Source organism: Cupressus sempervirens, chromosome 9 (genome assembly GCF_028749045.1).
Source record: "Cupressus sempervirens isolate cs-2001-9-10 chromosome 9, ASM2874904v1, whole genome shotgun sequence".
Taxonomy (NCBI): domain Eukaryota; kingdom Viridiplantae; phylum Streptophyta; class Pinopsida; order Cupressales; family Cupressaceae; genus Cupressus; species Cupressus sempervirens.
The window spans coordinates 221737304-221761523 of NC_143126.1; positions in this window are offsets into that span (position 1 = coordinate 221737304).

The window sequence follows — 24220 nt, forward strand, 5'->3', positions numbered from 1 at the left end:
TAGGCCTATATAAACCCACTCCCCCCTTCTTACCTTTCCTCACTTCACTCTTGCCTCTAGTCAGACACTGTACCTCCCAACATTATCACCCTCTATAGGTATTCTAGTCTGCATCCCCTACACATATGCATTTAAGGTAAAATGATATAAAAAAGGTGTGCATGTGTGCACCTTTACAAAACCTAAAAACACTAAAACAACATTAAAGAAAACAACCTAAAATAAAGGCTAAAGAACTCTAATTAGGTGGGTTCTCTGAGGAGGTGATTGAATAAGAAGAATACTCTCTCCCCACAAGTTCCAAAGACCGTCCTTGAAGAAGAGGATGAGGAATATGTAGAATAGATAGCATTTGTCCCTTTGAGATAGACAACCTATTTGACTAAATCTATAAAGGAAGAAAGAAGAGGAAGTTCTATTCAAACACCTCCATCCACTCCAAGAGAGCCTATCCAACTAGAAACTTCAAAAGATGAACAAAAGAAGATGATAGCAGAGATGAAGAGTGAAGGAGCTCATGTATTTGACCTCTCAAACTTTGATTTCTTTCCACTAGGCAATGAGATGGTGGGTGAGAAGATGGGAGATACTTGCACAAATGAGCTATTAGGAGAGGATTGGAATCAATTGCCTCCCCTTACTCAAGGACCTTCAAGCATTCCATCACCACTATAGTAGAATATGACAACCTTTTTGAATAAAGGGTTAGTAACTCCACCTCCTAAAACTACACAAGAAGAAGTAGAATGTCAAAAAATTGAGGAGGGAGAGTACCAACAACTTCATCCCAATAAAGTATCTGATGAGGGGAAAATATTAGAAGAAACTCAATAGACTCCCCTAGATATAGAGGCTAGATCCTTAGCCCAATAGAGCACATAAACTCCTTCAGGACTAACTTCTTCAGCCAAGTACATGTCACCCATGCGGGCTACACAATCATGGATAAAGAGTGAGGTCATATTTTGATAGAATAATCAACTGGATCTTATGGAAGACGAGCGAATGAAGGAATTACTAAAAGAAATAAAGAATCTTGAGCCACCTAACAGTGATACTAGAATACTTTCCTTCATCATGAAGAATTAATATCAAGGCCTTCTAGTTCATATTTCTATTCCTCCTCCTCATGCTGACACCGAAGAACTGATTCTTAAAGATTACTAAATAAATGAAGTCATGCTAGGAAAGTCCATGGTGGACATGTCCAAAGTGTTGATTAGTATAGGCCTAAATGATATTTCAACAAATGGATCAAGATTAATTATAATTGATAACAATACAAAAGAAAAATGATCTACTTAGAGGCTACCTAAATGAAGTAGTTGAACCTATTGACCTGGAAAATCTAGAGGTCTCTCTTGGAGTTGCACTAGGAAGAAAAAAGGTAGGGTTGCAGATAAGACTTATTTTTGGAATCATGCTAGCAATGATGTGAAAATTTTTAGGATATGGGAGTGCTAATAATATAGTGTAATTTAATCTTGTTGCATATCATCCAATTAAATTCCAAAAAGTTGGTTTCTAAAGTGAACCAAGGTTTTGTGCTAATTAATGAAGTACATACCTAGGTCAGAAGTACGAGATACTAATGGAAGTATATGTTCTATAGGAGATGGATAAGCTTGATGAATAGATAGTGAAGATATTTGTCGGTAAAAATTAATGGAGGGATTACATGAGGGCATCTAGCTAATAAAAGGTAAAGCTCAAGAGAAATTTTTGGAAGTGGAAAAGTATTATAACTCCACTAGCTTTGAGATGTTTGAGGACGAGTAAAAAAGTAAGCTTTTTATGGTGCCATTATTAGTCCAACAATTCAGAGGAACTTTTGAAGATGCTTTGTTAGAAGATGATGTCAGACGACGATTTAAAGTTGAAGAGGCATTGTTATAACTAGACATCAACCTTGAGGATTTTGTAAAGACTCAAATAGAAGTTAGGAACTACTGGTAGATAGTAAAGATTAAGTATGAGGCTTTAGATTTACCGAAAGCCAGTCAAGTAGTAGAAATAATAGAGAAATTCAAGAATAAACATCCAAACATCATTTTCATATAAAGGGGAAGAAATCCCAAATGCTGGAAATTTAGTTTTGACACTTAGAAGAATTTTTGGATTTTTGTCTAGCTTGTCACCAAGGTGCACATGGGCACTTTCTACAAAGGTGCACTGACAATTAATTTTTGATTCACTGACAATTAAGGTGCACTTCTAAGTCATCTCACAGCTTCCTTCTTCTTATATTGTTATTATTTCATTCTTTTGTGTCATGTAAAGGCTCATGCACCCATTATTAAATATAAACAAGGGTGGAGACCCACTTAGCACCATTTAGAGAATCAATTTGTATATAATTAAATTTTTTAAATTAGTTTTTAGCATAAGTTTTCATTTCAATAGCTCTCACTCCTAAAACAAAGGGAGGAGATGATTTCTTATAAATATATGGCTACATTATCTACTCCAGGCCTTTATTTTGATGCAATAATATATGCTATTGGTGGTCTCATTCAGAATGAAGTTATTATTGCCAGAGTATGTTACTTTTGTGAATGAATATTCATAAATAATAATGGAGCAATTTTTATTATTATTACAATTATGTGATCTTTTAGTTCTAGTATTTTCCTTGTGTTAATGAATTCCATTGTTGTGATGAATTGGAGAGAGGATCATCTTTTCTCTTGCATAAAATTTTGTCTTGTGTGAGAAACCTTTTCATGGGCTTGTGATTTAATGAAATGTAAAGCATCTTTTGATTATTATGGATGTTCCCTTTGATGATTGCATTACTAAAGTTGAGTAAGTGTTTCTCATAATTTCATTGGCTTCCTAGCTAGATCCTTTTAATAATTTAATTCGTAGATGTGTTATTACCTTGGCTTATGTTTGTTAGGAATTTACCTTTCAATTATTTTATTTAAATCTCTTGCTACACTAGCTTTGTTATTTTCTTTTCAAACACTAGGTTAAAATAGGAATTCATATAGTTGCATCAATAAATTGTATTCATCATACAACAAAAAATAAAATAAAAATCTTTTTGTGGCTATATTTCAAAGAACAATAGATTGTGTAGATTAGTTAGAACTATCAAAGGCCTCCTAATGAATATACACATTTATCTTTAATTGAGTTACCTAATAGGTTGAAAAACCCACCCAGAACCATAGATTTGGTCCTTGATCAACTTTTCAATAGAGAGAGATCCAAAAGGATTCATGTCTTTCAACATCATGCAAATGAAAGCTCAACAAGCATGATGAACATCTCCTTCAAAAATACTTTTTTTCCATGAAGGGAGATGTATCACATGTTGATAGTAATCATAGCTGCATAAGGTCCAACCAATATATATATATATATATATATATATATATACAAGCATGATGAACAACTCCTTCAACAATACTTTGTTTCCATGAAGGTAGATGTATCACATGTTGATAGTAATCACAGCTGCATAAGGTCCAACCAATATATATATATATACACACACACACACATAAGGTGAATATTATTAGCATCGTGATAAAGTATATTTGTATTAATGTGCAAGTTACGAAATCTGAATACCGATAAAATCTAATTCATAATTATTACATTCATTTTAACTGTCATATTTGAATTCACCATATATGCAATAAACTTACATAATAAGGTCATAATTTTATTTTATTTTTAAAGCAAAAGTAGCAAGCCACTATAATATATTATTAAACTGATTCAAGAGGTCAACTGGGAAAGAATCACTAAGAAAACCCAATCTCATCGCTATTATACATAAAGTAAGTATTTGGAGAAAAAGGTTACAAAGGATGAGATTATTATCTCTCACTAGTACATCAAAATCAGGATATGAATCCATATAAAATTTTGACAACTCATAACATACAAAGGCATTATCATATCCAAGTAATATCTGCAGCTAAAAGGAATAAAAAGTAGAGATGGTCATGCAACTGCAAGGTAACAATGCTTGCGTTTAAATCCATGGAGCTTGAAAAATTAGAAACCTTTTGAAGATCAATAAGGGCATGTCCCACCTTCTTGATTCTTTCCACTAGTTGGAAACCCATTGATCGTGAGGTAAATTGCAACACATTTTTTAGATAAATGAAGTTGTAGTTGTCTATCGACTTCTTAATGGCATAAAAAATAACAAAGAACTCATGTTTTTGCAGAAGTTGATTATGTGAAAATAGACCACCAACTAGTGCCATTCCATTCCATAAATTATAGTGCTACATGGCCAATATCAATTTATTACCAACAAGGAAATGTGGATGAATTACCTTTCGGGCCAGAGCATGAAGCATCTTCAAAGATTGCATGAGATCCATAGCATTTGAGAGAAAAATAGACATAAGTTGTGATGGGTAGAAAACCAATGGGGCCAAGGGACATAAGAGCTCATCACTAATGGTGTGCGAAATAGCTCTTTGAACTGTGGGTGAATGTACTATGAACATTTGATCAAACACCACATCTGTGATATCTCTAGGCAACACAACTTCCTCCAATGCCGGTGGTAACTAGATACAATGTTTTTTTGGTAGAATGACATGGTGTTGTTTGTGACACAACTCACAAGCTGAAGCAATGTCCCACCCACAATTCATCTTGATTCACAGTCACAATGCACAAAATTAGATTTTTGCATATGAATGAAATTAGAAGATGCGATAAATATAGGCATTATTCTACTTCTAATAAATTTTAGAGAGTGAAATGTCATAAGCCATGTGAAAGCTCACGTATTAAGTCCTTGCATAAGCTAGAAATAGTACTTTTAATGCCGCACCTTAATGACTCAGTTTTATCGACATGAAGGGAATCAATACAAAATACACAAATTGAGTATCGTCAGTACAACAAGAAGGTTTTGAGGTGACCCAATTGTACTTCTTAATTCTTCTCAGCATAAGTTTCATGCTAAATAAATTTGCATGAATAAAGAGTGTACTCAAAGAATGTACTGAAGCATACCAGATCATAAATGTATATTTAAATGTTTGTGGTTGTAATGTCTAATATGAACTCCAACTTTATACTAATAACTAAATTAGAATCCAAGCATATATAGAGTTAATTTAGATGGCAAACAAGTGATGGTTTCCAAGAAAATGGTTGGGTGCTACACAAAAATGTAACAGGCACCAAACAATCATAGGAATGAAACATTTTTTGAGCCATATATGCCCAGAACACATGTTTATCGAGTCTAAACAATATATGTTGGGAACACTATGTATGTAGAGCAAGTACTAATAATTACAGAGTCAAGTAGAAGGTGGAGCCAGATGTGTATTAGTGGTTGCTGAGTCACATACCAGGTGACTAGAGGTGCCGAACAACTAATGATTACCAAGCAACTATGATGGTGCCAAGCAGTATAGGAAGAACTACTCATTTTTCAACCAAGAAGTTATGCCATGTGAAAGTAACATGCACCAAGCAACATAGGAATGAAACATGTGTCAAGCCATATATGCCGAGAACACCATCTTTGCTAAGCCCAAACCGTATATTCTGAGAACACTATGTATGCCAAGTAAGTATTAATGATTACCGAGTCAAGTAAAAGGTGTTGAGCCAAATGTGTATTAGTGGTTGCTAAGTCACAAAACAAGTGACTAAAGGTGTCGAACAAGTAATGATTACCAAGAAATTATGCTAGTGTTGAGCAGTACATGAAGAACTACTCATTTGTTGAGCAATCAACCAAGAAGTTATGCATGTCTACTAGTGGCTACCAAGTCAGAGTACAACATAGATTGATTGTTATGATCAAAGTTTAGCTGCCATATCAATCTAGACAAGATTTGTTAGAACAATATGTTTCTCAATTATGGGTGATGGATGAAGTGATGAAACAACAAACCCATCACACCCCAAGTTCAATAGATAATCTACAACTTGATTCCCTTCATGATAAGTATGTGAGATACAAACATCCTTACATTCAACAAGAAATATCCAAATTTGGTTAAGTATATATTTTAATCTCCAAGATATGATGCAGCTATAGCTACAAGCATCAACAATGATAGAAGAATCCCCTTCTATATGCAACTGGTGGAAGTTACCTTGCTTTGCTCATATAAGACCAGCTAATGGGGCATGTGCCTCAGCCATGTTATTTGTATTAGAAGGAAAGGGAGATACTGTGATCGCAACAACCTCACCAATGGAGTTCCTAATGCATGCACCAAAACTCGAAGGACCAAGATTTCCTCTAGATGCTCCATCAAAATTCAACTTCCAAGACCCATGAGATGGGGGTCTCCAAGTATTTTTACAAGTTAAGGAAGATGTGGATGATGTAATAATTTTCCACCCATATGGTATGAATAAGTGTTTCCATTTTTTGACTATTTGAGAATCCCAATGAGTCACTATCAGATTGAATTTAGTCACTTTTAAACTGGAATTAGCCACCTCTGAGATTGATCTTTCAGTACCATCCAAAATAGTGTGTAATGAATAAGACTCCTTTTTGAAAATATGTTTATTTTGTTGCCACCAAATAGCCCAAATAACCAAAGTTGGGATACATTTCCAGAGGTTTGGAAAAACTGAGTTTTGATAAAGAACTGGCTAGGCTTCAAAGAGATCCCGAAGATTGTTTTGAAAAGGAGTAGAATAGTTTAGTTTATTGAAAACAAAACACCAGTAGTGATAAGAAAATCTACATGTGACAAAAAGATGATCCATAGTTTCTTCATGTTCCTCAATAAGAAAACATTTAAAAGGGGGAGCAATATGCAATTTGTTTAATGTATCACTAGTTAGAATCCTATGTTTTATTGCTAACCATGAGAAACAACATGCTTTAGGGAGTATAATAGAATTCCAACAGAATGAAAATGCCCTAGAAGTAGATTTATTCAAATCATTTTGTTGCAAAATTTAATACCCCTCTTTAACTAAATAGTTTCCATCCTTGGCTAGTGCCCAAAAGATCCTATCTTGGGTTCCAGAAAAGATGACTTGTTTGGATTTCAAAATTTCTTGAAATTGATAGATTTCTTGAGGTGAAAGTGGTAAAATAGTTGGATCCTTCCAAAATAATTTACCTAAAAGTTTGCAAACATATGCCACATATTGATTAAGTTGGGTTCCCCAATGGTATTTAGATACTTCAATAATATTCAATGAGATCCTAGTATTAGAAAGGGGAATTTGACCATTCCAAGAGTCTTTCCAAAAATTAGTGTGAGAGCCATTGTTGACTTCCTAGGAGATGTAGTCTACTATAATTTTATGGGAAGCTATCATGAAATCCCAAATAACTAAACCTTTTGGAGGATTTAAAATAGTGAGAATTCTAGAAGGATAATTACTATCTAGGTATTTTTGTTGCATAATTTTGCGCCATGTGGATTGAGGTTTACTATACATGTGCCAAATCAATTTTCCACCAAATCCTTTATTTTTTTTGGAAAGGTAATGTACTCCTGCCCCTCAAACCTTTAGAGTCTATGACATATCCTACAAGGAAATGAGCAAAACTTACGAGATTCATCCATATTGCTGACCAAAGGAAAACCTTGATCATTTTTTGAATTGTAGCCAATACTTTAGATGGGGCTTTAAGGACAACAATAAAATAATTAGGAATTGCAGCTAATACTGATTTGATCAACAATATTCTTCCAACCAGTGATGGCCATCTAACTTTCCAGGCTGCAATTCTACTCTGAATACATTGTATGACCGAAGACCAATATGAAGATTTATTTGAACCCAAAAAAATAGGAATGCCCAAGTATACAGAGCGAAAGAAGTCTTCTGAGAAACCTAGAATTTGTTTGATTTTATTTGAAACCATTTTCTTAGTATTGAAAAAATAGATCTTGGATTTTTGAGCATTAATGGCTTGCCTAGACACTGTTGAGTATAGATTGAGAGTATAAAGTATATGACGAGCCTCCTGAACATTTGACAAGCCAAACAAAAGTGTATCATCCACAAAAAGAGAATGTGTGATAGATATATTTGTACCTAAAATAAGAGCTCCTTGACATTTATTTAGCATATGTTGATGTGAAATGGTTCTACTAAAGGCTTCAAGCATAATAATAAACAAAGTTGGAGACAAAGGATCCCCTTGTCGAATCCTTTCTATAGAACAAAACAAACATGTAGGTTTACCATTAATAATCACTAGAAACCAAGCTTCCTATATAAATGCCTTGACCCATTTACACCAATTTTTAGAAAATCCCATTTTCCAAAGCACTTGAAGCAAAAGATTTTGGCAGACTCTATCATATGCTTGCATCATATCTAGCTTAATAACAAAGTTTGAAGAGTGGTTTGAGTTTATAGAGTGGAGAACTTCATGTGCTACTAAAGCCCCTTCCAAAGTTTCCATTCCTCAAACAAATCCACCTTGTTCTGGTCAAATAATATGTAGGATAAGATGTTGCATCCGAAGATATATGGCTTTAGTTATAATCCTGTAGGACAAGTTATTTAAAGAGATTGGCCTAAAATCCACAGAAGTTTGGGGATCCTTAATTTTAGGGATGATAGAGATATTGGTAGTGTTAAAATATTTAAGCATGCTTTTAGATCTTCTAGATTCTTCAATAGCTACCAATAAATCCAATCCAATAATATTCCAACAACTTTGATAAAACAAAGTAGTAAAACCGTCTAGGCCTAGAGCTTTATCTGGTGGAAAAGAAAAAACAACCTTACAAATTTCTTGAATAGTAAAAGGTGCCATCAAAATTTCATTGTCCTAAGATGTTATCATTTTTGGAATAGAGTCAAGGAGTTCATCAACTTGTGAGGTGGTAGGAGAGGGTAAGATATTAGGTGCAAGAAGACTTTTGAAGAATTTGATGCCTTCTTTCTTGATATGATTTTCATTGGTAAGAGATCACTTGAGATAACATATTTGATATGAAATATTGTGTTATTAACTCCTTTTTACTTGGCTGAAGCATGGAGAAATTTTGTGTTTGTATCCCCTTCTTGAAGCCATAGTTCTCAAGAGTTTTGTCTCCAATACATTTCTTCTCTAGGACACAATTCCTCCCATTCTAATTGTAGATTTTTCTAATATGAATATGTTTCTTCATTCATTCCCTTTTGAATTATCTGATTATATACTTCTTCTAGTTGTTGTTTGAATACCGCCTTTTGATGGAACACATTTTTAAAGACCTACTAATTCCAAATTCTAATTTGAGAATTGACATATTTTAATTTCATAACAATTTGATGCATTTAAAACCAATCCACTGGGGCTTCATTGCACCACTGATGAATATTATGTAAAATTTTTGGATGCCTCAGCCACATAATTTCAAACTTAAATGATGAATGGAAATGCTGATCACTACATTTGTCTTTGAAAATGATGCTTAAAGATATAGCAAAATGATCAAATCTTGGTAATGTGATAATTTCTGAAGAAATATCCAAACAGCTCAGCTTCTAGTCAAGAGATAAAAGAAATCTATCTAGATGAGCAGTAATACGTGCAAACCCAGGTCTCTTATTTGTCCAAGTATATAATCCATTAGATGGGTGAGTATCCATAAGATTATTATTATCCATGAAACAATTAAAGTCTTGCAAATTTTTATTAGGGGGAATGATACCTCCTATTTTCTCTAATTGTGATAATAAAGCATTAAAATTACCTCCAATAATAACTTGTTGCTGGTCTTGATCTTGAAGAGATTGAGTGATAGATTCCCATAAGCATACTTTGTCCACAGATGAAGTAGGTCCATATACATTTATCAGAATAAATGATATATCAAATGCGATTATATGTATCATCTGCCAATTATTATCTTGTTGCGAGAGCTATGAATTAACTATATAAGGATTCCAAAGAACTGCTAGACCCCCTAAAGCACCCATTCCCTAAACATGATAAGAATTTCATTTTTTCCACTTAGAAACTATTTTATCAAAATTACTTTGGGATAATTTAGTTTCCTACAATAAAATAATATCTACTTGCAAAGAATCAATGACTTGTTTGATTCTTTTCCTTTTGTTAGAGGCATTGATACCTCTAACATTCCATGAATGATTTTTATTGTGGACAAGGAGAATACCCTATTATTCTTGTCAATATGTTGGTGATAGTAAAACTATTATCCAATGTTGTTTGAATACCTACTGCAATTTCTATTTTAGTTTTGGTGCCCTTTGGTTTTCCTTTCTCCTTAGGTTTTTTTGCATTAGTAACTATTATGGATGGAGTTTATAGGATTGATAAAGGTTGAACCTTCAAATTATCTTGCTCTTTAATAGTGACTCCCTCATCCCATAGAGATTGAATTTGACCAAGCTCAAAATGGGACCGTTGAGTAATTCAATTAGTAGATTTTTGCACTTACTGATATATACTGCTCTCTAACCCCATAGGATCTTCTACCATTAACTCTTCATTTGGTGCACCTATGATTTGATGGAACTAGTTAAAATATCTCTTACTATTGGATGTTTGATTTGGTATCAGATTATTCCAAAATTGAAACTCTTGAAGCAATTTACCAATCATAGGTGAATTATAGTCCGAATCTTGGATACCTTCTTCTTTTGCAATACAAAAAATGATAGAGGTTGCAATTTCAAATACAATTTGATCACAAATAAAACTCAATACAACAGGAGAAGGTTGTATAGTTAGGCCCCACATAGGCCACTTTGATAATAGTGAGAAACTTTTATTTTGGAGAGTGATGAAATTTAATGATTTTGGAATTAGAATTTGATGAATATCTTTAAAAAAAGATGATTTTGAAATCACATCTGTAAAGGAATCTAATGTAGATGATGAAGCATCCAACAAAAAAACTTTATTAGTCAAGCAGATCCATTGAAAGAAAGCCACAATCCAAAAAAAATGTTGCAGATAAAGCATGTTCATATGATTGAATGTAACTGGATTTTGCATTACTTGGCCAATATGCATGCATGTATATTCATGCTCGTCTACCTTTGTGTGTGCATTGTTCAAGTAAGCTTGTGTATAATCTTGATCCCTTGTTGTATAGTCTTGATCTCCTGATATGGAGTATAAATTTTTGGATTTGAAATTGCTACAACCTAGAAAATTAATTTTCCAATAAAAAGTATTTGGGTTGGTACAATGATCTGGACATCCTTGTAAAACACCCTCTTGACTAGTTTGACACATACTACTAAAATGACTAAGATTATCTTGAAATTTATTGACCACAGATGCATCCTGAATCTTGATTGATTGTAACCATTTAACCCATTTAGATATGAGAGATATAGAAGTAGGAAAGGATTTGTGCATATCAAGTAGTAGGCAAATCCTAACTTCCATGTGAGGGCATTCATATGGAATCAAATCATGTTTTAAGAAAATATCCAACTTGTTAGCTATAATTTCCACTATCTCAGGATCATGATATTCTAGTGGTAGATGAGGAAAAGAAACCCAATATGAAAAAAATTGAATATTAATATCTCCGAGATTGAAATTTGGGATCCAAAACATGGTATATTACCCCACTCCATGACAAAACCAACCCTTCTTATGAACAACATCTCTTTCTTCCTTTTTATGAAATATATCAATAAAGAAATTTGATTCTAAATCAGTGTTAAAAAAATATCTTTAAGGCCAAGCCAAGAATCGAAAGCCCAATTCTCAATATCCAATAATGATAAAGAGGAAAGAGAAAACTTACCTATGAGGGCTAATTCTCAAAGAGTATCAATCAAGTTTTGCAAAATTTGATTAGGAAAGGTGACATGTAACTAATGTTTATGAATAGTGTTCTGAGGAACTCGATCCACATCATTCTGAACTTTGTTCTACCAATCATGTATAGGGTTCTGAGGAACTTGAACTAGATTACTCTAAACATTCTTCTGGCAAATCTTTTTTGGAATGAAGGGGGCACTAGGAGGACCATTTGGAAACACAAGTAGCCACAAATCCTTCTCTTGGATCAAATTTTTTTTCATTTGAGTGGGTCAACCAGGAGAAGCTCCCTCACAGATATCAAATGCAGGATATTTTTTAAAAACCATGCGATTACTCTGTTGGTGTTTGAAAATGTTACCGGCTTTCAATTACCTTGATGAGAAAGTGACACATCTAGGGGCAGCTAACTCCCATTTTCAGCATGCCAATTCAGACACCATGCCAACTATAAAGCTAGACCCTTCTTCTTCTTTAGGCTTTGCAAAACCTAGGCGAGTGGACCTATAGATTCTTTATATGGTACCAGTTATCAAAGCATACACTGAATCAAATGTAAAGAAAATTGAAACCCCTAAATTCTCCTGATAACTCATGAAATAACATCAATCTATAGTAGCTAAATGCAAATCTAAGGAACCTCATAATCTGAGTGAGGGTTCAACTTTTATAGCTCTTTCAACATGAAAGGGAAAAACATTTAATTAATAATGTTGAGAAAAGACAGCATGTCCAGTATGCAGCAAAAAACTTAATGATCCTACAAATGACCAGTGCCTTATCCACTAGGGCAATCCTATACTCTAGAATTACACATCCTTGAACATCAATCAACATATGGCATATGTTGAGACATTCATGTTCAGTCTATTCACCTTATGAATTAGACAACAATATCCAATATAACCCCATATTTTCACACATCCTTCTTAATGAATCTGCAACCTTGTCTGAAACCACAAGCAATTATATGATTCCTTGAATCAAAGGCAAGCAAACCTCAAACATACAACCGAACAACTGCAAATAAGTTCAAGCTCTTTGTTCTTGAACATGTAAAATTTCAAATTCAACAAGAAAGGAGACATAATTATATTGAAATTCAAAACCTTTTGCACATTGTATTTATCTCCTTGAAATAAGTACATTATGAATGCATAAAAAATGATACAAGATCAAACTACTATATCATAACTATCTATAAAATCCATATGTTGTTCATAAAAGATATGTTTGGTGTGTGGCTTTCACAACCTGAGCAAAGCTCCAAGAACTAGAAAATAGAAAACCAACCAACCCCCTCTCTCTAGACCTAGGATGTCACTTAAATACTGTGAGATGCAACAAGCTTCAGGCATAGAGGACTGAGAAGTGTCCCTTACAAAAGATATTGCAAGTTTATAATAAAAAAAGATGAAGAATGATTAACAGAACATCACGTAGATCAAATATTCTCTTGTAGGCTCATTTCCGTTATAACTTTTTGCTGACTCGGCCCTACCACTGATTTGTTGTGTGCGCAACTACTAAGACCGCCCCATCAATGAAAAAATCAACTCTGAAAATTACGCACCAACCTAGGCCCATGGTTTTTGTCAAGCTGACTACTGAATGATAATCATCTTTACCTCCTACTCTTTACTGATCATGCCAAGCTTCAGAAATAATAGAATCATTACTTAGCATGCAGTACAGAAGTCAAAAAACAATGTGGTTATTAAAAACAACAAAATAGGGACCCTTTGATCCCCACCCACATCTGCTTCCTTAACCAACTTCCTACCAAAATTTTCCATACACTGACACAAAAAGGGGGTGTGTGCAGAAAAATTGAAAAAGACTATAACAAGGGGTATAAAATATTCTTCACCCTCTTCCAAAACCATGCACAGGGTCTCAAATATTTTTGCTACCCTGGCATCAAACTAATATGTTTTGAAAATTTGTTTAAAAGATGATGTTACTGCTGAATAGGTTGTTAGCTTACCAAGTTTATTCCTTGTCCTTCTTACCACCCTAGTGACTTGACTACGACACCTGATTACTAGCTTTCTTCTATCAAAAAACTATACATAGGCATATGAAGCTAACCATTTTCCTTTTGCAAACCATCCTTTAAAAATAAATAAATCATTTTTCAAACTATCAGTGCTCCAAAACCAATTACTCTTAACAAGCAATCCTTTTGCTATCCACACCCTCAAACTTAGTGAAATCTTTAGAATCATCTTTTGAATAAATCACACAAGACTAAAAATTACAGAGACTATGGTATACAAACTTACATAAAACATTTTCTTTTTATCTCTATAACTCTGCACTTTATTCTGGAGCCAACTACTTGAAACTCGTGCGAAATTTATCTCAATCCTAGTAGTAATTGTTTATGTTTAGTGGTGACTCATGAATTTCTACTCACACAAGTTGAAATTGGGAAAATCTTACTTGTTACATTCTATTCTTCACTTTCACATGCAAAGATTTTCAAATCTCTTTAATGTGCAAAATGACACCACCTTCAATAGTAAAATATGCATCGTCGATCCTGAAGATCTTACAAGTCAAAGCTGTGAACATGACGACTTCAAAATCCACTAGACAAGTTGGTCCAAAATAACCCAATCGTAATTAGCCATGTGTGCAATTCCTCTTTTAGTTGGTGCTTCTTGCTTCTAATAAATGCAAACATGCAAGAGTCATAGATCTAAATTGAATCAATGAACTGAGTCTGTCCCATGTGTCAGGCTTGTGCATTTCGACATTACTTATCTTGTGAGCATCTTCATAAAGCGAAAATGCACTGCCTGTTAATTTGACTAAGATCAACGGTCGAGAAAGATCTATGTAAGCTCATAAGGTAGGACTTGATATCACCGAGGACACGTGTCTTTACGATGCATTCCTACTTTCCTTAATCTCCCTTCATGTTGATAAAGTGGGCTAGTGCCCTTCGTCGATTTAAAGAAGATCAACGGTTGATGGAAAACTCTTCAATAACCATTGCACTTTTCCTTTATCACAAAACATGTGGCATTTCAAAATGGCATTACTTGGTCAATTGTGATACATGTCCACAACTTGTTTACCCACATTATTAAAAACATATTGAGATTCCTTAATGTGGGAAAATGCTAGCCCTTGATGCTGGCTTAAATCGACGGTGATTCAAGATTTCTATATTTGGCAGCCCAGTAAAATGATCCTAACCAATGAGAAATCACCTTTTAATGCACATGCTCTGACAAACCTGACTACGGCATTCAAAACTTCCGCACCCATGACATCGTCACTTCCACACTTGGTCCCACTGTGCCACACATCTTAAGGTGGCATTCCCATAATGTTTATCTGTTGCACATCTTGAAAATGTGGTTATGCTTCATATGTCGATCTCTCACAGATCGACAATGTTCATAACTTGTCCTCTTCATTCGTACGAATACCCCTTGTGTCTTCACAAGTGATAGATGGCACTTAGGGCACTTGCCCACTTTGTTTAAACCATGCTCATCTTCATCTTGTAGGACAGTGACATCCGTTGATCTACCCAAGATCAATGGTGAATCAACCTTTGAATTATTTTAGACCCACGTAATCAAACTCTGCTACATGCCCTCTTCTCACTTCCCTACATTTTGTAACTGCCTCACAACTAAGAAATTCGAGAATGTAGGGTCTATCAATCTGAACAAGATCAACGATCACTGAGACTTGCATGGTAAGTTTGAAATGAAACTATTTTAGATTTAAAACCACGTAAACCATGATTACCTTAAACTTAAAATAGATTTAACAAAACATTATTTCATAACTGCTTAAGGTTTAAAAGGCATGCCCTAAGCAAGAAAGAATTTGAGAAGGGGCTAAAGGATTTCAAAAGATGTGGCAAATTTTCATAAAGTAATAGGTTCTTGACTGGATTTTGCAGATTAATTGGGGTAGAAAGAAGATTTATGATTGGTTCAAAATAAGACTTTGTCAGATAACTCAGAATGACAATTTATCATCATGGAATGCTTAGTCAAACTGAATGAAATGTGTCAGAAACATTGAACACCTTAAGGGCTTTAAAGGTAGAGTCGAGTACACAAGCATTTATGGGGCTTGATTTATCAAATTTTGAAATGGGACTAAAAATGAAGCATGTAATTTTTTCTCCCAACATACTCCTTCTCCATGGGAAAGATTTAAGGTTTTTTGTAGATTTGAACCTCATATTTTTAGATTGGTACCCCTTTACCTAAGGATGTAGGTTCTCTCACACTAGGTTATTTTGAAATAATTTTTCCCACTCAAAATTTTTCAGAGACTGGGGTCATTGATTTATTTAAGAAGATTCACCCTCTTAAAATTAAGGTGAATCAACCCAAGTCTTTGCATTTGCAACATTTGAAGCTTGAGATTTCTACCCTGACCATTGATCATGGAAGCGAGGGTTAAGGAAAAAAGGCTTTGCTGTTGGATAAAATTGTTCAATTGAGTGTTGTCTTTGATGTTACACAAATGTCATATCAATCATCAAAGAGAGTCTACTAAGCTTAGTTGGTCGACAAGACAAAATACAAATTCTACCAAGCTCAGTTTGTTAGCAAGACAAAAGACAAATTCTATCGAGTTTAGTTAGTTAGTAAGACAAAAGATAGAGTCTACCGAGCTCAAAGGTTAGCGAAGAAGGTTTACAGTGTCTATAGAGTGTTCTTAGGCTTTACCTTGTGAAACAGTTGTTATTGAGTTTTCAAGGTTAGCAAAGGAAATTTAGTTGTTAACAAGCTCACTTAGTCATCAAGAGAAAATAGTGCAGGAAATAGTTCTAACTGAGTTTTCATGGATAATGAAGAAAATTTAGTTCTTACCAAGTTCACTCAATAACCAAAGAATTTTACAGATTTTGTAGTGTTAATCAAGTTAAGGTGGTTAACTCAAGAAATTATTTCTAGAAGTATTATTTACTGAGCTAGGTTGGCCAATGAAGGATTTCATTGTTTTTTGAAATAAATTTTATTCTTTTAAAGTAATATTTGTAGCCAACTAATCTATGGTTTATTGGTATATATAATATGTGAATGAGCTAACTTGATAATCTGAATGATATATATAAGATGTCAAGTTGCGAATTCCAAGTGTACAAATGAATTTCATGTGATATGAATGTGAAGGAAGACTGATTATTGTGGAAGCAAATTTTTAAGTATGATCAGAGATCATTGAGGAGATCGAGGAGGATCTAATGGTGAAGAATAGAGATATGTATTCAAAAAATTTAGTTGCATCTTATTCAGGTCAATTCATTGTTACTTTCTAACCATTGTAGCAGTAATTTCAAATCTCTTAATTGAGTTGGTTTAATAGCAATTTTGTAAATCCGCTAAAAGTGTGACAATTTAGTTGAATTTTTCTAAAGACCTCTAGTAAGGCCACTCCTAACAAGGTGATACCTAATAGTGTGTATTGTAACCTTTAACAAGATTGGCTCCTAATAGGGATCACATCAAAAGAGTGAAAATTGGTAGCTAATTTCTTTGTGGTTTTTCCCATATTGAGTTTCCATGTTAAATATGGTGTTTGTTGTGCTCATGTTATTTATTTTTGCATGCATGCTAATACTTATGAAACCTTAAAAATTATTAACAAGCTAGTCAACCGAGTTACAACATTTTTGTGATGTGTTTACTGAGTGACAATAGTAACTAGTTATTTAAGACATCTAAGGGATCAAAAGTTATTTTTGTGGTAACTAATTCAACCCCCCTCTTAGTTACATCACTCATAATTCCAACAGTTGGTATCAGAGCTTTTGGTACTTGCTGGAAAATATTTCAAGGATCTAAGCTAAAGATTAGGATGTCTTACAAAAGAAAAATTCTAAGACTTAACAGAGACAACTTCTCAACATGGCAAGGATTGATGAGACTTCATTTGGCTTCTATTGGTGATTCAAGGCCAAATTACCTTGATAAAAAGTATGTAGAACTTGCTGGTACATTATTTTTCAATGATATTGCTAAAAAGAAGACTCAAAACAACATGATGATAGATATTGCATCTACTTTAAGTTATGAAGAATTTGATTAAATCAAAGATTGCAAAACTGGTTTTGAAATATGGAACAAACTAAATGAAATCTATGGAGGTGATGATGATGTAAGAAGAGCCAAGGCAGAAAGTTTGAGAGAATAATTTGATCAAATGAGGATGAGAGAGGATGAAAACATAGAAAAATATGTTGAAAGAGTTAAAGAAAGCATTAGTGCAATCAAAGCACCTGGAGGAGATATCAAGGAAGAGACAGTTATGAGTAAATTTTTTAGAACTGTACTTCCTATTTATGTAATTAGAGTCTCTCAAATTTAAGAAAGAAGATGTGAAGAAAATCATAAGATAAATCTAGAGGCCATAGTTGGTAGATTGACTGCATTTGAGCAAGACAACTATGATAATTATGTTCCAACTAGTAAAAACATTTAATCAGCATTTGAAGCCAAATTTTCACTCAAGGGGAAAGGCAAGAAGATAAAGGATCCTCAATAAAATAGTGATGAAGATTCAGAACAGAGTTTAGACAGTGATCTTGAGGTAGTTGAAGCTCTGCTAGCAAGAAAATATTCAAGAGGCAAAGGGAAATACAAAGGTAAGGTTCCTCTAATCTATTTTTCTTGTGAAGAAATTGGACATATTGTTGCTAGGTCCCCACATAAGTAGAACAAGGATGAGAAGAAAGGTCACAAGTGAAATAGTAAGAAAGACTTCAAATCATTAAAGGATAAAAGTAAGAAAACATGTTTCATGGTTAAAGATTCTAATGATTCTGATGATGAAGAAGGAGATGAAATTGTTTACATTGCTATAAAAGATGAGTCTAATAATGATGAAGAAATGACACTCATTTCTCATGTGAGAAAAAATGATACATGGATTATAGATAGTGGTTGTTTTCATCACATGACTAGTGATAAAACTAAGTTTGAACATTTTGAAGACTATGATGGTGGTAGTGTAAGATTTGGTAACAATGAACCTTGTTGTATAAAAGGAAAAGGAAGAATCTCACTAACCAAGGAACTTGTATGTGATAATAAATATTGGGTAGAAGGACTAAAGTACAATCTCTTGAGTGTGGCATAGCTACTAAATAATGGATTTAAAGTAGAATTCATGCATGGAAAAGCAAGACTGCTGGATAGAAAAGGATAAGCTGATTGGATTAGGCACTCAAACAAAAGGTGACTTGTTTTATCTTGAACTTGGTAAATGTTCATGTTTTATTGCTCAAGTTGAAGAAATTTGGTTATGGCATAGGAGGTTATGTCATGTGAACTTTGATAACCTGGTAAAAATAAGAAAATTCAAGAAAGTAAGACGCATTCCTAACATAAAGAAACCTGAGGTTGGTCTATCCAAGAATTGTCAAATTAGCAAGATGGGAAAGACTAGCATTAAAAGAAAGAACTATTAGTCTGAAGAAATTTCAAAAATTGTGCATACTGATTTATGTGAACCTATTGGCATTGAAAGTTATACTGGTGAAAAAAATTTCATTCTTTTTGTTGATGATTACTCAAAAATTATGACTATCATGTACCTAAGAGAGAAATCAAAAGCATTTGAAAAGTTCAAATGGTATTTGGCCAGAGTAGAAAAGGAAACAGAAAAAAGACTAAAATGTTTAAGGTCAGACAGAGAAGGTGAATTCATTTCACATGAGTTCAATAACTTTTGCATTGAAAGAGGAATCAAAAGACAGTTTTTAGCATCTAGAAATCCTGAACAAAATGGAATAGTTGAAAGAAGGAATAGATATATCATGGACTGTGCAAGAACCTTAATGATTGAAAAGAACATTGCTATCATATACTGGAAGGAAGCTATTAGCACTATACTTCATACCTTGAACCGAGTATAGCTGAAAAACGACTCACTCAAAACCCCCTATGAGTTATGGTATGGCTACAAACCCAATGTAAGTTACCTAAAAGTATTTGGAAGCAAATGTTACCTTTTGAAAGAATCTAGAAAAGGTAAATTTAATGTGAAGGGTGATGAAGGAATATTTTTGGGATATTCTTGCAAAATTAAAGCATATAGATGTTTGAATTTGTCTACTCACAAAGTCATAGAAAATGAACATGTAAAAGTTGATGAGTTTGCAGAAAGAACTGAGGAAGAAAGAAAAAGGGAACCTAAAGACTATGGGAGATTTGTTTCCATTGAACCTGATACAGTGTCAAGAACACCTATCAATCATAAATCTTCTACTCCAAAATTGTCTATAACCAAATTTCAAGAAGTTCAAACTGAGCTAATGCCTACCAAGTTGCAAGGACTTGAGTTGCAAATAGAAGCTATTGAATCAATAGCTATTCAGCCTGAGTAACTAGAACTAGAACTAGAACTAGAAGTTGAAGCACAAAAGGATAACAATACAAGTCATTCAAATGGAAAGGAGCTTGTGCTAGCCAAGTATGTTAGGAATCATCATACACCAAATCAAATCATTTGAGATAAATATGAAAGAAAAATGACAAAAAGTAAGTTGAAAGGCACTTGTTTACTTGCTGATTTTGAACCTAGAAATGTCAAAGATGCATTAGAAAATGAAAGTTGGATTGAAGCTATGAATGAAGAGATAGAATAGATAGAGAAAAAAAAATCATGGACTCTTGTGCCTAGGCCTAAAGACAAAAATGTAATTGGAACTAAGTGGGTATTTAGAAACAAGTTAGATGAAGATGGTAAGGTGTCAAAGAACAAAGCTAAACTGGTATGCACATGATACTCTCAAGAAGAACATGTAGACTATGGAGAGACTTTTGCTTCTATTGCAAGATTGGAAGGTATTAGAACCTTACTTGGATATGGTGCATACAAAAGATTCAAAGTTTATCAAATGGATGTCAAGTCAGCATTTCTCAATGACATATTAGATGAAGAGGTTTACATTGAACAGCTTGAAGGTTTTGTTGATCCAGACAACAAGGACATGGTATGCAAATTGCATAAAGCATTGTATGGTCTAAAAGAAGCCCCTAGAGCATGGTATAAAAGATTGCATAACTATCTTATTTAGATTGATTCTCAAATAACTAATGATAACAGTAGCTTGTACATAAAGGAAGGATCAGATATAAATATTGTTTTCGTAGAGATATTTGTAGATGATACTTTGTTCATAGGAAATGATGATCTTTGGAAAGAATTTTTAAAACAAATGAACAAGGAATTTGAAATGACAATGTTTGGATAAATCAAATTCTTTGTTGGTCTTCAAATTCATCAAAATAAGAATAGCATCTACATTACTCTATCTAAATACATCAAGGAGATACTAAAAAGGTTTGGCATGGAAGACTGCAAACTAGTTGGGACTCCTATGTGTACTAGATTGAAACTTACTAAGAATGATGAATCAAAGGAAGCAGATTAGACATTGTATAGATCTAGAATTGGAAAGTTGCAATATCTAGTACATACAAGACCAGACATTTCCCTTGTAGTAGGAATTTTAGCAAGATTCTCATCAAAACCAAAAGAAAATCACATGATGGCAATCAAAAGGACCATGAGATACTTGAAAGGAACTAAAGATTATGTATTGTGGTATAAACTTGGCAAAATTTTGGATTTAAAAGTATTCACTGATGCAGATTGGGTAGGGAATGTTGATGATAGAAAGAGTACAAGTGGAGGAGCTTTCTTTCTTGGAAAGGGGTTGGTTTCTTGGACAAGTAAAAAGTAGAACTGTATATCCCAATCCACAGCAAAGGCTGAATATGTTGCAGCAGTAGTAAACTATTCAAACATTGTTTGGTTCAAACAATTATTCGAAGGTATGTAGCAAGAAATCAAAGAACCTATTGTTATGTTTTGTGACAATACTACTACAATTAACATATCCAAAAATCTAGTGATGCATTCAAAAACCAAGCATATTGCTATAAATAATCACTTTGTTAAAGAATTGGTGCAGGATAAGGAAATCAGATTGGAATATGTGCATACAAAGGAACAAATAGCTGATATATTCACAAAACCTTTACCTAAGGATGCATTCTTGTATCTAAGAGGTAAGCTAGGGGTCACTCCCCTATCTGAAGCTCACTAAAATATAGTTTTAGTGATGCATCAATAGAAACATAATTAAACATCTATCAGTTGATGCATCAAATTAATGAAGATATTGCATATGAATCATTACATAAGGTACAATGATATACATTTGGTTTATGTTTTCTTTGGCATGTATTGTCAAAGAGGGAGAGTTTATTGTCATATCTTTTTGAAATTTGCAAGAAAATGAGAATTTGTGTAAGAGGGAGAGATTATTATGAAAGAGGGAGATTACTATATTTGAGGAGTATTTCATAAGAGGCTAGAGTATTCTGTCAGAACATACTTGTTTTCAAATTTCATTCTGGTATGACATGTTGTGTTGCCATCAATGCCAAAGAGGGAGATTGTTGGATACAATTGTTGAATTGAGTGTTGTCCTTGATGTTACACAAATGTCATATCAATCATCAGATAGAGTCTATCGAGCTCATTTGGTTAGCAAGACAAAAGATAGAGTCTACTAAGCTTAGTTAGTTAGAAAGACAAACGATAGAGTCTACCAAGTTCAATTGGTCAGCAAGAGAAAAGACAGAGTCTACCGAGCTCAGAAGGTTAGCAAATAAGGTTTATAGTGTCTATTGAGCATTCTCAAGCTTTACCTTGTGTAGTAGTTGTCACCAAATTTTCAAGGTGAACAAAGGAATTTTAGTTGTTCTCGAGCTCACTTAGTCATCAAGAGAAAATAGTGTAGGAAACATTTCTAACCGAGCTTTCATAGATGGTGAAGGAAATTTAGTTCTTACTGAGTTAACTCGACAGCCAAAGGATTTTGTAGATTTTGCAGTGTTAACTGAGTTAAGGTGGTTAACTCAAGAAATTATTTATGGAATTAGTATTTACAAAGTTGGGTTGGCTAATGAAGGATTTCATTGTTTTGTGAAATAAAGTTTATTTGTTTAAAGTAATATTTGTAGCTTACTAATGTATTGTTTATTGGTATATGTAACATGTGAATGAGGCAACTTGATAATCGAAATGATATATATATATATATATGTATGTATGTATGTATGTATGTATGTATGTATGTATGTATGTATGTATATGTATATGTATATGTATATGTATATGTATATGTATATGTATATATATAAAAGGTCAAGTTGCAAATTTCAAGTGTGGAAATGAATTTGATCTGATATGAATGTGAAGGAAGACTGATTATTGTGGAGGCACATTTTTAAGTATGATCAGAGATCATTGCAGAGATCAAGGAGGATCTAATGGTGCACAATAAAGAACTATATTCAGCAAATTTAGTTGCATCTTATTATGGTCAATTCATTGTTACTTTCTAACCATTGTAGTATTGATTTCAAGTCTCTTAACAGAGTTGGTTTAATAGCCATTTTGTAAATCCTCTAACAAGGTAACCGTTCAGTTGAATTTTTCTAAAGACCTCTAGCAAGGCTACTCCTAACAAGGTGATTAAGTCCTCTAACAAGGTCACACCTAACAGTGTGAATTATAGCCTTTAACAGGGTTGGCTCCTAATAGGTCTCACTTCAGAAGAGTGAAAATTGGTAGTTAGTTACTTGGTGGTTTTTCCCATATTGGGTTTCCACATTAAATCTAGTGTCTATTGTGCTCATGTTATTTACTTTTGCATGCATTCTAATAATTATGAATGCTTAAAAGTCAGTAACAAGTTAGTCAACTGAGTTACGACATTTTTGTGATGTGTTTACTGAGTGACAGTAGTTATTAGTTATTTAAGACATCTAAGGGATCAAGAATCATTTTTGTGGTAACTGATTCACCCCCTGCCACCCCCACGCACCCCCTCTAAGTTACTTCACTCATAATTCCAACATTTGCAAGATGAATAATTGTTTTTCCTTTGAAGATTTATTTATCAATATCACTTTGATTCCAATCAAAATATACATCTCTAAATCTGCACCTCAAAAATAGAAAAGGGTTTGAAGCATAATCGACTAGTTGAACCACTAGAGTTGAAGAAAAAGTCTGCATGAAATAATGATCTTGGGCCAATCGAACAATTGGTGTAGTGGAGAAAATGGAAGAAAAACCCTGAGAGACAGGGTCTGGACCAGATTGCTTGACATCATATTGTCAGATACCTCAATGAAAATACCCCCTACATCTTTTTTGCTACTGCTCTGCCATCATCCTAAAACTCTATTATAAGAAAACAAAAATCCATAACTATAGCTACAAAATAACAAAAAGAGTATCATCTTGATATTATATCTTTAAAAAAAATTGAATTATCAAATGGATAAGTCTAAGTAGAGGGGCATTGCACACCCCTCGAGAAATCAAATTTCTCTAAGAAGCCTATAAAAAGGCATAGGTGTATGATTCTTTGATTTGTGATGCCTCCTCCTAGGTAGATGAATAATCATCATTGGGGTCCCATTAGACCCTTAC